This window comes from Etheostoma cragini, chromosome 23, assembly GCF_013103735.1.
Source record: "Etheostoma cragini isolate CJK2018 chromosome 23, CSU_Ecrag_1.0, whole genome shotgun sequence".
Classification (NCBI taxonomy): domain Eukaryota; kingdom Metazoa; phylum Chordata; class Actinopteri; order Perciformes; family Percidae; genus Etheostoma; species Etheostoma cragini.
The window spans coordinates 15,023,606-15,037,917 of NC_048429.1; positions in this window are offsets into that span (position 1 = coordinate 15,023,606).

Sequence of the window (14,312 nt, forward strand, 5' to 3'; positions counted from 1 at the left end):
TATGACCAAATACCAGACCTTCCCATCAGCCTCAGCTATACTCTACTGGCTGTAAACACTTCCAATAAATAATGTATACTTGATTAATCCCACAAGGGATTAATTATTAATTGTTGCCCTTCTTGTAGACTATGTCGATGTCAAACATTTCATGGTATATATTCCCATTGCGAGTAAGATGCAACAGCTCATTTAATTCATGAATTTTGGTCTAAAGAGAATAACAGAGATCAGTCATTAATGTTCAAACACTTTTACCATGGTAGTTTTCAAACATTCAAAGATATTAGTTGTGTGTGGGAGCCCTGTCAGACACATGCGTTTGCACACCTGTCATGCCAAAAGAACTGACATTCCGAGGATTAAACAGTACTTTAGGGGGCCAGGTCGTACCCAGAGCAAGTGCTTCGTTCAACATCAGACATTCCACAAAACGGCTTTGAGGGATCCACTAACACCGTGTTAGAAAAACTCAGTATTTCAAGACACAAGTTCTTATATGGTCCTAAAGGGGGCCAACTCACAGTATTGCCCAAAATAGGTATGTTCTGCAATACATTTAAACCGTTGTGGCGATATGCTGAGCCATTCTTTAAATGCTTTTTGAGATTAATCACCCATAATCTTGCAAAACAGAAACAAGCTTATTAAATTTGGATCACTTCAAGGCTGCAGACATGAGCATGTTTCAAGCCGGGGATACAGTTTAAACAAACTATTTATTTATTTGATTATGAAAATGCACAATAAAAAACATTTCTGTAAATGCGCAGGTGTTAGCCAGACGGCTAATTTTCAACTGTAGTCCTAGTTACGTAGCCTGCTTGTCTTTATGGTGGGAAGAAACAGGAGCACTTGGAGGAAACCCACGCAAACACAGGGAGAACATGCAAACTCCCTTAAAACAGCTCACTTTGATCTATTTAAGCAAGAATTAGTCAGTGATTACTGATGCCTTCCCAAAAATCAGAAAGTGGATGTGATCACATGGTGTTTATATTGTCAACAAAAGTTGAATAATATTTCTAAAGCAAAGTGTACACACAATAATAATCCTATAAACGTGCGTTCCACTCTATCAGCATGTCACACAGTGTTAGTGCTGTCAGAGGTCCTTGACATTGGAAGGCAAAAGAAAAACAGAGGCGTTGCCAAATACTTGATCATGAAGGGGAAAAAAACTCTCATAGTCTTAAGGGATCTTTAGCTACAGTACATTCAGTGTTGATATTGGCAGTGGTTGGGAGAAGCCGTCCCACACAGAGACTTTAAATTGAGTGACAATGGGAGGCCTGTGTACACAGCAGAGGGTAAGCCCTTATTGGTGAGCACAGGCCTCCCATTGTCACCCAATCAGGGGAAAAGAAAAGAGGAAGTAGAGGAAATGAGAAGGTGCTTTTGAATGTCGTGATTGACAGGTGAAATTTTGTGAGATGTGAGGCCGTCTCTGAGGCCTGCAGTGTGAACATCTGGAGTTAAACACAGCATTGACCACCCACTGGGTCTATGGGTGTGTGTGTGTGTGTGTGTGTGTGTGTGTGTGTGTGTGTGTTGGAGAGTGAGAGAGATTGCTTTGTAAAGCAATGTATAGTGCTTTTTGGAGCAGCGGTTTTTAAAGTGGGGTATATGGGGACCCAAGGGGTTCCAAGGGATCCCCAGCAAAATAGTGAATCCTTTATTTTCACTATAGTTTAATCCATAAGTAACACAATGGATAACTTTTTGATTATGGGTCTCATTGTAGTTATGTGGATCACCTTCTGTGATAAAAGCAAAAATCCTATCAGATGAGCAACCAGATGAGCTGTTCCTGTTGAATGGTTTTCTATTGGAGGAGAGGTACACCCACACACACACCCACACACACACACACACACATACACACCCACACCCACAAACACGGCTAAGCTTTTTGAAAAGCCAACAAAAGGTTAACTTTGAGCTGCCCGTTGTTGTAGCGGCCGTAACACGACCAGTCAAGCATAAATTTAGGCACCAAAACAACAAGATTTGAAAAAAGATATTGGTTAGGTTTATGACGGACACGCCTTTCTTGGGTAAAAGTCTTGTTTGTTTTTTTAAAAGTGTTTTCCCCAGGACGCAAAATCTTCTCCCTTTCTTAAAAGCCATGTTTTATGACTCAGCCATCCTCCCTGACCTCCTCTCTACATGGATCAAAGCGGTCTTATACAGCAGCGGTCATAAATTAATAATACATAAATACATGGAATAAATACAAATTACAGTGCTTTACTTTTGGTAGCTACACAATATGTATGAATGGTTCATGAGAACAGCCTGTGCCATTACACCTGTAATTAGGGAGGCCACACCCATGTTGTCTCTTGATGAAGACCTAAAGTGATTGAAACAAGTTGGCTTGTTTAATGTGTGAACACTGATTTATGCTTTTGCGTTGAATCAACGATGTGGGTACGTATACATAGGTAAGTGAAGATACCGACCCTACGCCGGACCCTACGCCGTAGCCCGGGGTGTACCTCTCAAAAAATGGAACTACACGTTGCCCGCCTGTGGCTTGGGGGGGCGGGTTGGTTGATCTGATTTAGCCAACACGGCAGGTGTGGACACAAGCACCGCAGACGCTTCTACACAGAGAACACTACTGAAGACAAAGATGCTGAAAGACTATTTTTGTTTTCCCACACCACGACTTTTGTAAATACACCTTTTAAAACCTGAACTACAACAACGAGGAAGAGCGGCGCTGGTCCGGCGGGGACGCCGACGAAGAGGAGAGAGCGAGGCTACGGCGTGATCACAGGAGCCGCATCCATCTTCAGACTTGAAACACTGCAGTAACAGGGAAAATCCCCTCTAGAAGTAGGAAATACGTGCAAATTAAAGTTTAATCTCATTCTCACGTTTCAACGCAACACACAGGGTGAGGATTATTTTCATTATATAATTTTTCTTATAATATGGAGTGCCTGGAATACCTTTCTCTTTATCTTGTCTTTTGCCCTATTTTCAGAGGGCATCGGACCCATTTTTAAACTATAATTTAATCCACAGAGGAACCAGTCATCAGTACATGTATATACATGTACTGCAACCAGTATATGTTTGGGCCTAGGAACTAACAATCAGTCATGCCACCAGATCAGATTCCAGTGCAATGAATGGATGTCTACTGCTTTATCTAAGCAAATATGTCTGTAAGAACAAATGTGCCAAAAGTACAAAAAATAAAAAAAAACATATTCAAAAGAGTCTTTGTGCGTTCCCCTCTTCAGCCCTTTCTTTTTTGCCCCTGAGCACTGTAGAATTTCTAGCGAATCCAATTAATATGACAGTTTTCTATTTTAGTTAAGGTTGTTTGTGTGATGTTTTTTTGTTCAGCAAAACTGACGCTTGTTTGTTTGAGTAGTCTGCTGGTTGGGGATTCACACCTGTCTAAATCCTTGTATGTGTTGAAGGCCACGGTCATATTATGGTTTGAAATTACTTGAGCACGCCCTGGCAGAAAGTTCAAGGTGGGTTCAGCCTGACCGGGATGTGTAGCTAAATCCACGTTTCAAAATGTAAAGTGACCGTGTCTGATTGAGTAAGAGCTTTTGAAGAGGATTGGTTGTATTCAAGATCTGAACTCCACGGCAGGGACATGAGCAGAGAAGGAATGCCGGTAAAATTCACATTCTGAATACAAACACGCAGCAGCCATTTATCCAGGAATAAACATCTTTTTTCTAGTAAATCATGCAACTCAAACTTCAGAGCAATGTTCTCAGACAAGTGGCAACACTTCCACTCACAGCGTTTATGTTTTTATCCTACATGTTTTAATAAATGCATCACTGGGTTTTCTACAAACTTGTTCACTGTTCATAATTATTGTTTGTAAATTACTTGCAAGTTTTAATGATGTAGATATTCATTTTATTATTCAACTATATAGCAATTTCTATTTAATCATACCAATTTTCATGAAATTACAGAGAGTTCATGCACAAGTGTGGATATTCTTCATGAAAATCATTTCAAATTCTGTAAAAAGTATGAGTAGAGTTTATATTCCTGACAGTCTTTTTTGTTTTTTATGGGAGAAAAATAACCAATTTTAATATGTCATAATTGGAATTGATAAATATCTTTACATGATCTAGGAGTGCTCTCTTGTTGGCCTGTTCTGGAACAATATTGCATCCGGAATTTCTTCTCAGAGGTCTTAACCAACTGGCACTTTGCTCATTTAAAAGCCATGATGTCTCTCTTATGGGTGGGTGAAATTCTCTGGGCGGGCAAAGTAGAGAAAGGGAAGGTAACCTTGCCCTTTATGACCTCAAAAGGGGCAAGCTTTCAGATGGGCCGATCTGAGCTTTCATTTTCTCATAGGAAGAGCAGGACACCCAGGGCTTGGTTTACACGTATTGCCATTTCTAGCCACTGGGGGACCATAGGCAGGCTGGGGGACCCTATATTATTTTAAAAAACATCATAAAGTGACATTTTCATGCCATGGACCTTTAAAAACATGCTGTATTTGCTGGACAGCTGCAAAGAAAATGATTGCAACCCATTGGAAACCACCTCATGACTATGTCTATCCGTGCATGGACCCTTTCCTTTTTGGATGTTGTGTTTGTGAATCATAGTGATCCAGGCTGTAGACTGGTGCTGCAGCGGTTCCCTTAACTTGCACACATGTTTGGTCCCCTGTCTGTCTGTCTGTTTGTCTGGTTATGTGTGTGTTTGTGTGTCTGTTTCTGCATGTGTTGTTCCCAGATCACAATGCATTGTTTGTCTTTTTTTGTTGTTGTTGTTTGTTGAAGTTGATTGTCCTCATGTTCTCCTTGTCAAGTTATAGATATAGTCCAAAAAATGATAAACACCCAACAGCAGTGACAGATCACATGACAACACGACCTGCGTCCTGAACAAACCAACACAGCAACTTTACTATGCTGCAACAACTTGCATTGCCATTACAAGTGCAGTACATAGAATAGAAAGTATGAAATAACTAAATAAATGTGCATATAGCAAAACATTTTGGATGGACATTCGGGGGCGGGGCTAGAAGACATACGGTTGTTCCACAATGGTGGCCAGCCCAGATTTCCCCCTTGGGTGCCAATTCAATTAGTAATGCATTTTGATAGTATTGGGAATTTCTTTTCCTTCCTTAAAAAATACACTTCTGGAGACAATAAATCATGAGACATTTCTAAAAATGTATTGTTTTCTAAGAGAATGCACACATGTCAGTCAGTCATTGATTTTCAGTGCATTTCAGGTACAGAACATGTATTTTCTGCATTTTCTGATAGCATGCTAATGCACAAAGAGCCTAGTCAGTAGGTTGGAATCTTTCTACTGTAGGCTTTGTTTTTTGAAATCAATATGCATTTCCTTTGTTTCGTTAGTGGGATGCGTTATGTGAGAGTCTTTGCACCACTGTACAGACTCCTCCAGTACAGGACCATGTTCATCAGAGAAAGTATAACTGTCCTCAGCGCAGTTTGTCGAAGAGAAAAACAATTGGATGATGCCTTACAAGACAATGTTAAATGTGCCCTATCACACATAACTGATTTTACATTTTGTTTTGTTTTTTAATATGTCAGGTCCATATGTGTTTGTGTTATGTGGTGAATGTGAAAATGAACTCCCACCTCCTCTGTCAGCTCTAGCCACTGAACAGAAAAGAAGGATAAATCAGGCCAATTACAAAAGCTGGTCAGTCTGACGTCATGTTGCTTGAGTTCATTACTATTGCTGAGCTCTCCCATTGCGCTGGGTAAAGGATGCTTATAGCCAGACTCTCATTGGCTCGCTGTTAGCCAATCAGAGTCAAGCAGCTAAGCAGGTTGAATTTGAATAAGAACTGGCACAAATCGAGCTGAGTCTTCCTGCAGGCTTTCTATACCACACTAGAATGGCTTGAAACAAAGAAACCAAGGCATTTTTCAGAGTCCATGGTAAAACTTTAGACATCACCACAAAGTAATGAAATATGTTTGGCAGGGTACCTTTAATACTTTACATGAGTGAGATTGAGGTGGATTAGGCTGCTGGCAAGATTTGTGCAGACAAATAGATTTTTAGCGTTGAGCCAAATTGGGAAGTTTTCTGACCCCGGATTAGTACAGCGTAATCTTTTATGAGAAATATGCAAAAAGACTGTTTGCAACACTGAAGAGAGAACAGACTGTCTGACAGGCACTTATGCAGGGTAAATGCAGGCTAATACATCAGGCTGGACTTCCGTATTAGCTGCTACTTTATGGCACATAGGGAATTCATATTCATTTCCTAATATCTGTGAAAGCCAAAGCGCTGATTTCTCCTACGTCTCAGATTGCCTTGAAAAATTGAATTAAATACTAAATTGTTTTCAAAAGGGATTTCCAGCGTGTTATGATATGTTTTACCCTCTATGGAATCAGCCTTTTTGTATGCTTGTTATTTTAAAATCTTCACAGCTCGAGATTAGGATTTGGCGAAGAAAAAGCTTGAGGTGTTTTTGCAGTGTGGCATGTCCTACATGACTAGTCTGTTTCCTATGTCTAACAGAGGACAAGGGTGTAAGACGGAAATGTGAGCTCTCAGCCTCAACGAAGACACAGAGATCCTCTCCACAGCACTCCTGTTTCCATAACTCTCTGACATAATGTTATTTTAGTCCCTGTTGAAGTGGAGTCAGAACCCGTTCACTCTAAATAATACCTCGTCCGTTTCTCTCACAGCTTGAGTGCCCCAGTTTTGCTCATAAAACCTCATGTTTATCTTTCTGAGTAACAAACTCCAGTCTCTGAGACGGATGGATCACCATGAGAAATATCATTAATTTCACTGTGGTTCACAGGGGGATGGTGTCATTAATCAATGAGCCCGGCTACCAGACCAAACTCAAATAAAATAAAATGTATATTCTTTCTCTTACACGCAAGTGAAAGATGTATATTTTGCTCAAACAATTTTTGGGAAAGCATAAATACACTGACTACATTGGTTTAGCCTTATCTAATCAACGAATGTTTTTTACAGAGACAGTCCCTGTAACTCTGGACATTCCATGGAACACAATGCAATTTTTAATGGGAACTATTTCTTTGGTAGAAAGTAGTTCCAAATAAGGTCTGGAGATCCATCCAGAGTATGCAGAGTTACCAGATTACCGTTGAAATAGTCTGGATCAACGGATGTATATGTCCAGGATATGTCCCTCTGTGTGTTGCCTTGTTTTGGGAAACAACAATAAAGCCACACCCTGAAAATGGCAATTGTGGATTGTGCAACAAAGCAGGCCCGCTTGCTTCTGTCCGGGAATGCCTGTAAAGATTTACAAAGAATATGTTTGCAGCATTTTCTCTCTAACTGGGACGTTTTAGGACAGGTCCAGAGTGTGGTCTTAGATCAACGCATTAGGCTGGAAAAAGTTGCAATGGTTCCTCAAAAGCATCTATTTACCACTAGATTCCAGGATATATCCAGTGTCCTTTCTCTTACAGAAAGAGTTCTATTTCAGTGCTTGAGTCAGAATAAAATCAGTGTCTGCGACCATTCAGCTTGACAGAACATCCAACATGGCTGATAAACAGTTCCAAATACATGACCCATTTTCCAATGTCCATCTCAGATCACATTTTCACTCACTATGACCACTACTTTGTCATAACAACCCAACAAGCATTCCTTCTGTCGTTTATTCTTTTACAAGTTTGCTATCAACAACAAGAACTTTTTACTAACTTACTTTTAAACACAGAAGCACCCACCGGAGTGATAATTGAGAAAACATAAGCAGTGGCAGCATGACTGCAAGCATAAGCAGTCTTTATTCTAAACACATTCAACACAGTGTGGAACTTGGATTTCATGCAAACACAACAAGCTAGTGATATAAAGTTAACTACAAACTTTATTTTTATTTTTCTTGGCCAAAGTTAGGTTAGGATAACATTAAAAGCTAATGTTTAAGCCTAAACTGAAGCAACTTCAACTACATTGTGCATTGTTGTATTTGCAAAGACAATATTGCTAGGTTGAATCACTTCTACTAAATATTCTATCCAAATATTAACAATAATGTTGCTCCAGATGACTGGAGCTGTGTGAACTCCCCTCCTGCTTCAAACACTCTACAATTCACAGTGCTACAATCTTCTCTAGGGCTGCACAATATGAGGAAAATATCTAATTGCGATTATTTTGACCGCTATTGAGACTGTAAAATTAATCACGATATTGGTGGGAATGATCATTTTTGTACCATTATTCTTATCACCATTAAAAATATAAAACATGAAAATATGTAAATGATTATATTGTGATTTATGCGAGGATGTGTACCAAAGATTTTTTTCTTTAGCCTGTAGGAGACGATGTATGTGCCGGAGGTCTCAGCAGCACCAGAATACTTTGTTCACAATGGTTTGACACATATTGTTCCTTTAACAAATGCACCCCCCTGCAATTTGGATATTGCACTAGTCTATATTGCAATTTCAAGAAAATTGTAAATAATTGTGCAGCCTTAGCCCCGAGTCCCCAGGATTATCCACCTGTTTGTAATGTCACTGCAGACACTTCACACCCTAGACACAACCTGTTTTAACTTATCCATTTTTGGTAGGTGTTTATAAAGTATCAAAGAGCAGCTAGCAGGGCTGCAGACTCTTTGACATTTTATTTAAAAGTCCCATGGCATGAAAATGTCCCTTTATGAGGTTTTTTTAAAAATTAATATGCCCCCAGCCTGCCTATGGTCCCCCAGTGGCTAGAAATGGTGATAGGTTTAAACCGAACCCTGGGTATCCTGCTCTGCCTTTGAGAAAATGAAAGCTCAAATAGGTCGATCTGGAATCTTGCCCCTTATGAGGTCATAAGGGGACAAGGTTACCTCCCCTTTCTCTGGTTTGCCCGGCCATTAGAGAGAGACATCATGGCTTTCAAACGAGCAAAATGGCAATTGTTCGAGGCCACACCCCCAGCCTCCACCTTGCCCCCCCCCCCCTCCTCTCTCCTCCTCAAAGCTACAGACTCAGAAATGGCACGTCCTAAGGAAAGCACATTATGGGACTAGCTCCAGTCGCTGTAAGTCTGCACCAAGGCTAAATTTTGTGACAGAGATTTCAGAATTCAGTAGTAGGGGACCACTAAGGTCTATATAAAAAACATACAAAGAACACCATGTCATGGGACCTTTAAAATGTAATTTATTCTGCATTACAAACTAAATGCTATTTACCTAGTAGTGGGGTTGCTGTAGCCAGACAGCACGGTAACCAGACAAGTATGCCAGTTTGTTTCCTTCGCCCTGGCAGACACGGGTGCCCCCACTTTCCATTCAAACTGATTTCCTGGACAGGCCAACCTGGAAAACCTGGACAAGCCAATCAAAACCGTTGATATCACAGGGGGCAGGGTTAAGACAATGACTGACAGAGAAGTGACATGCTTGGACATAGTTGCAGGATTTATTCTGCATCCAGCGCAAATCACCAGACTCTGGTGTCCACTATCAGACTAGGCAGTGCCGATAAAATATGGATCAAGATCAATAATAAGATAAATACTAATTTAAGGAAGTTTGTGACACGGCGGACATTTTTTTCCTGTTTTAAAATGGACTAAGTACCACCCTAACTTGCATGTGTCGCTCAGATCTATACTTTACGTAACTCTGATTAGTTTTAGGTCACATTTAGTAGCTCTGATTGGTTGTAGGTCACATTCCATTGCTCTACTTGGTTGTAGTTCATATTTCCTTGCTCTAATTGTTGTAGGTCACTTTTCATTGCCTTGATTAGTTTTAAGTCTGTTCAACTGCGTGCAGAGGCATTTTGGTCCACACCAATGATAACGCCCCTTGGAAATCAAAAATGAACAAAGAGATTCCAAACCTTTTTTTAATAAGAGCCAAGCAATTTATCAGAGGGAATTCCTCCTAAAACTTTGCCAAACGTGACATGCCCATCTGAAGTAAAGTAAAATTATAACCTGAAGAAATTATTTAGCTGGCAGGCAACTCAGACGTGTTCAGGTGTGTTTAGTCTTGTGTTTCTACCTCCTGTTGGAATATTTTTGTGCAGTCTACTACTTCTGTGTCCTATATAACGTAACAGGATCTACACCCACAAACACACAGGTACACACACATCCATGTACACAACTTAATAGGACAAAGAGGGAAGTTCAAGACCCCAACAGTCCCATATGTGGGCTCACACACCTTAACACCACACATACTGTACATCTGCACTACAATGAGTGTCCCGCGGGTGGAGCTGAGTCCCCTGAGGCCTAGAACAGTGCTAAACAATGGGTGCTGAGGAGGAGTTAAGCCTCTTGTGGTACACAGCTTCGTGTCAGAGGGATCAGGCATTAAGACAGAAGGCCTGTTGGGAATCCTTCATGACAACAGCTTACACAGGGTCACTCCAGGTCACCACATAGCAGCCAACAGCCACATCTGATTCCCCCAACAAACTAGATCTTTGGAAGAAAAAAAAAAAGGATATGATGTCACGCAGGCATTGTGCCACAACTGTGATGTACTTTGCTCCTGAGTCACTTGGGCTGAGGCTTGATAATGCTCTTCATCTGATCTAAAACAAACCTATCAAAAGTTCTCTGCAGCTGCTAAGACCAGAACAGAACACAAATTCTGTGTGTGATTATTGAATGGGCCAGGAAGGGTCAGAGACCTCTGGAAAAAGGCACAAAAATACATTAATTCCATTTAAATTTGACTTCAAAAACTAAGTCCTGTTCATTTTAATACATTGATTACGTAGATTTTTGGCTGCTGTCTTAATAGAGACATCCAGGGTTACTTTCTTCCTTTTTGGTAAGAGAAGATGTCAGAAAGAATTTCTACATTTTCCTAGCACATCAGTACATCTAGTGTCTTGCACTTTCTAAAACCATCCACAGTGAACAAAATTGTCAATTATTAACTGGATTCAGGAACTCAAAAGAGTTCCCTTTGCAGGATGGCTTCACTTACTCTCAGAGATTGGGTACATTTTATCATAAGTATTGTACTTTGCTACATTGCAAGTCGCATTGGATACAGAGTAAAAAAACAAAGATCACATTAAGTTGTAAGAGTAATTAAGGATCACGTCTTATGGATTATTATGGTCAGCATTATTGTACCTCATCACGATTAACATAAGGGGATATTGTTCTACTAGTGTCTAATGTTCCCTTTTTGTAGTAACATTTACTCAGACAACTAACCTACTTTTAACTTTTAATTTAAGGACATTTGTACACAAGTACTTTTACTTGAGTAAAGTTTATTTGTAATAACAGTACTTTTACTTGAGTACAATATTGTAGCACTCTTTTCACCTAGGCATGTCTCAAGAAGTTGTCCAAATCAAATGATGAAAAACATTTTGTTGACCCATCCATCCACCCCAACTTCCTCCTGACGCAGACTTGGTCTCTTTATAATAATGTCCCCTGACTTCTTCCTTAACACTCAATTGACAACAACGGCTATTGGACGTAAACACACAATATGTCATTCATGGCATTTACAGAGGTGACAGATTCTGTTGTTTCTCTTGGGATGACAGTCTTGAGTGTCTTTGCGTTTCCCAGAAGAAGCTAATTTCTGACTGAATAGAATGACATCTGCGCTACCTTGTTTAAACTGCTGCTACTGTGACACGGGCGGTCAAATCAGGATGGATGGAAACTGGAATTCCATAAAGGTACTGAAAGGCCTGTAAGAACTTTTCACACTGCAGCATTCAGATGTGTATCAAAAGTTACTAAATTCAGGCATCCATTCTGTAGCAGAAACCTAAAGTTTGCAAATGTTTAGAGATCCAGCAGAAGTTTATAGATTAAGCCAAAACAGATGCATCACTATTCTCTGCTATTTCCAACACATGACCAAACAAGACCATGTGAAGGGCCACGTTAAAACAAATGGATTACAGTGGCATGAATTCACCAATGGGGTTGCAATGACAGTGACTGAACACAAAAGCCATTTATGGAGCTTAACACCCTATTCCATAAAACGTGAAGTATCGTTTCACGTCTAGACTACAACATCTAATGAATCACTCAACAGATGCATAATAAATGTCCATGGTTTGCTAAAGGCCTATTTCATCTATCTTGCTGGGGGAAACAGTTAAAGGCCGGCGAGGTTTCATGTTATGTGCAGCCTGATGAGTGATGTCAGAGTGTTGGGGATGTTCAAGGACCAAAGGTCAAGGATCACAGCTTGTTGCTCACTCTAAAGGTGCTTCAGGTTGTATGAAGGGATGTGGCACAGTCAGAAAGTGTGTTCCTGTCTGTTTCTGAGAACATGTGGTAGCCATAAGTGTTCTTTGTTGTTTTTAGACTTCAAGTGTAACTACATTCTAAGATGTATTGTAACATTTATGATTTCCCGCTTATTGTACCCTGATGTTGAGATCAAACATAATGCAGATAGAATGTTTAGGAAACTGCTGACTTCTAATTCACATCATCATGCATGTTTGACCGTTACTGCAACATCATTACATATTTGATTTACCAACCAAATGTTTTGAATGTCCCAGTATGGCTTTAATTTAAGCATCATGTGTTTAGGGCTCACATGTACACACACTAACACCAAAGAGGACATTATACATATGGTTCCCAGGCCTGCCAGAAGTCTGCGATTTCTCGGTAGGAGTTTGTTCTGGGGTTAATAATTTATCAAAAATCTATATATAGCTTCCCTGAGATTAACACACATCATTCTACAGTGGGAGGCTGAAATTGTTGCATCTACTAAAGAACAAATGATGGCCATGACATCCACCTTCTCAGTCTACTTAATACTGTGTTTTCTCTTTCACACTCCGCTCTCACGTCCCCCAACAACAACACCATTTGTTAACCGCACCACTGCCACTCGTTTGGAGCTGAATCCATTTCAGATTTTGCCACAGCAGGTAGCATAACACACAAGTAGTTACATTGTTTTACTGTGCTTCATGAGAAGTCTGAATAAAAAGTTGTTTTTTTAAACACTCTGCAATCACTGTACAACTGAGACTAATGCAGCTCTGGTCATATTATTGTAAAATTATTCGCAATGAATAAAACATAGGTAATGGTCCCAAAAAACTATTGCGTTGTTATATGGGATATGTTTCAGTTTGATGTCCATTTTTTTTGTTAACCAAGCTGAATATGTTAATATAAAACAATAAAACGCAATATGTATACAATAAATCATACTGTATGCACTCTACAGTATTAGTTAATAGTACTGTACACTAAACTCCATTGAATGTAACCCAAATAACAAAAAAAAGGTTTTATTATTGCTGTTATTTTAATAATGGAATTAAGTTAAGGTAAGTTGTAATTCTGTTGCTTGAGTATTTGGATTGTGTTTACATTTTGGATTTTGAATAAATGAGATCTTTCTGTGTTGAAGGAAAAACAGTGTTCCCAAACAGGGTTTTTATGTATGATCTAAAGTGGAATTCCTACGGCCTGCTCGTCATCAGGAATGTGCTGTCCTACCGTACAGAATATATAACTAAATGGATAGGGAACTACATGTCATCCAGCAGCTCTGTAACAGCTCCCGTACGGGTTTTCATGAATGTGTCAACGCTCTGACTGAGTGAGTTAACTGGAAAGACTCTGAACATCTTATTAGCAGCCTGCTGAAAGTGATATTAATTTAAATAAGAGCACGTGATGAAATCTATCACATTCTCACTGCCTCTCGTAAAATACGGACGCTGGGTCAGGTGCCTCTGTCGTTGTTATTGGAACGGAATGGCCAGCGCGCAGCGGTTTAAACGCTGATCATGTGTATGTGGCTTAAACAGGAAAGCTAATTAGGGTGTATTTTATTGTAATTTATTGTTTATTGTTGTGTAATTGAAAACAGCTGTTAGAACATAACATTGCACAAAACTAATAACCCAGGCAACCAAGCAGTCGCGGGAAAAGGCCGACCATACATACTCCTCGTTAAACCCCCTCAAGATGCTGCTCTTCCCGAAAACTTCTACACACACGCCAAAGAGCGCCTTATTTGTGTATCAGCCACTGTCCAAACGTCCGTATTTTACGCATTCGGATTGAGAACGGGTTGACTCCATTGATTCTAGAGGGGAATAAATCTGAAGCGGAATATTTATTAAGCAATTGTAACTTTATGCAACTCTGCACATAAAATAAGCAAAATGAAGGATTTGAAACAAAAAACCTAAACTTAGTAAATCACCCTGACAGTTAGACGAGAAGATTGATATGGCTACGCTAAGCTAACTGGCTTCTTATGTAGTTTCTGATATAGCATGAAGGAATGAGTGATGTTACTC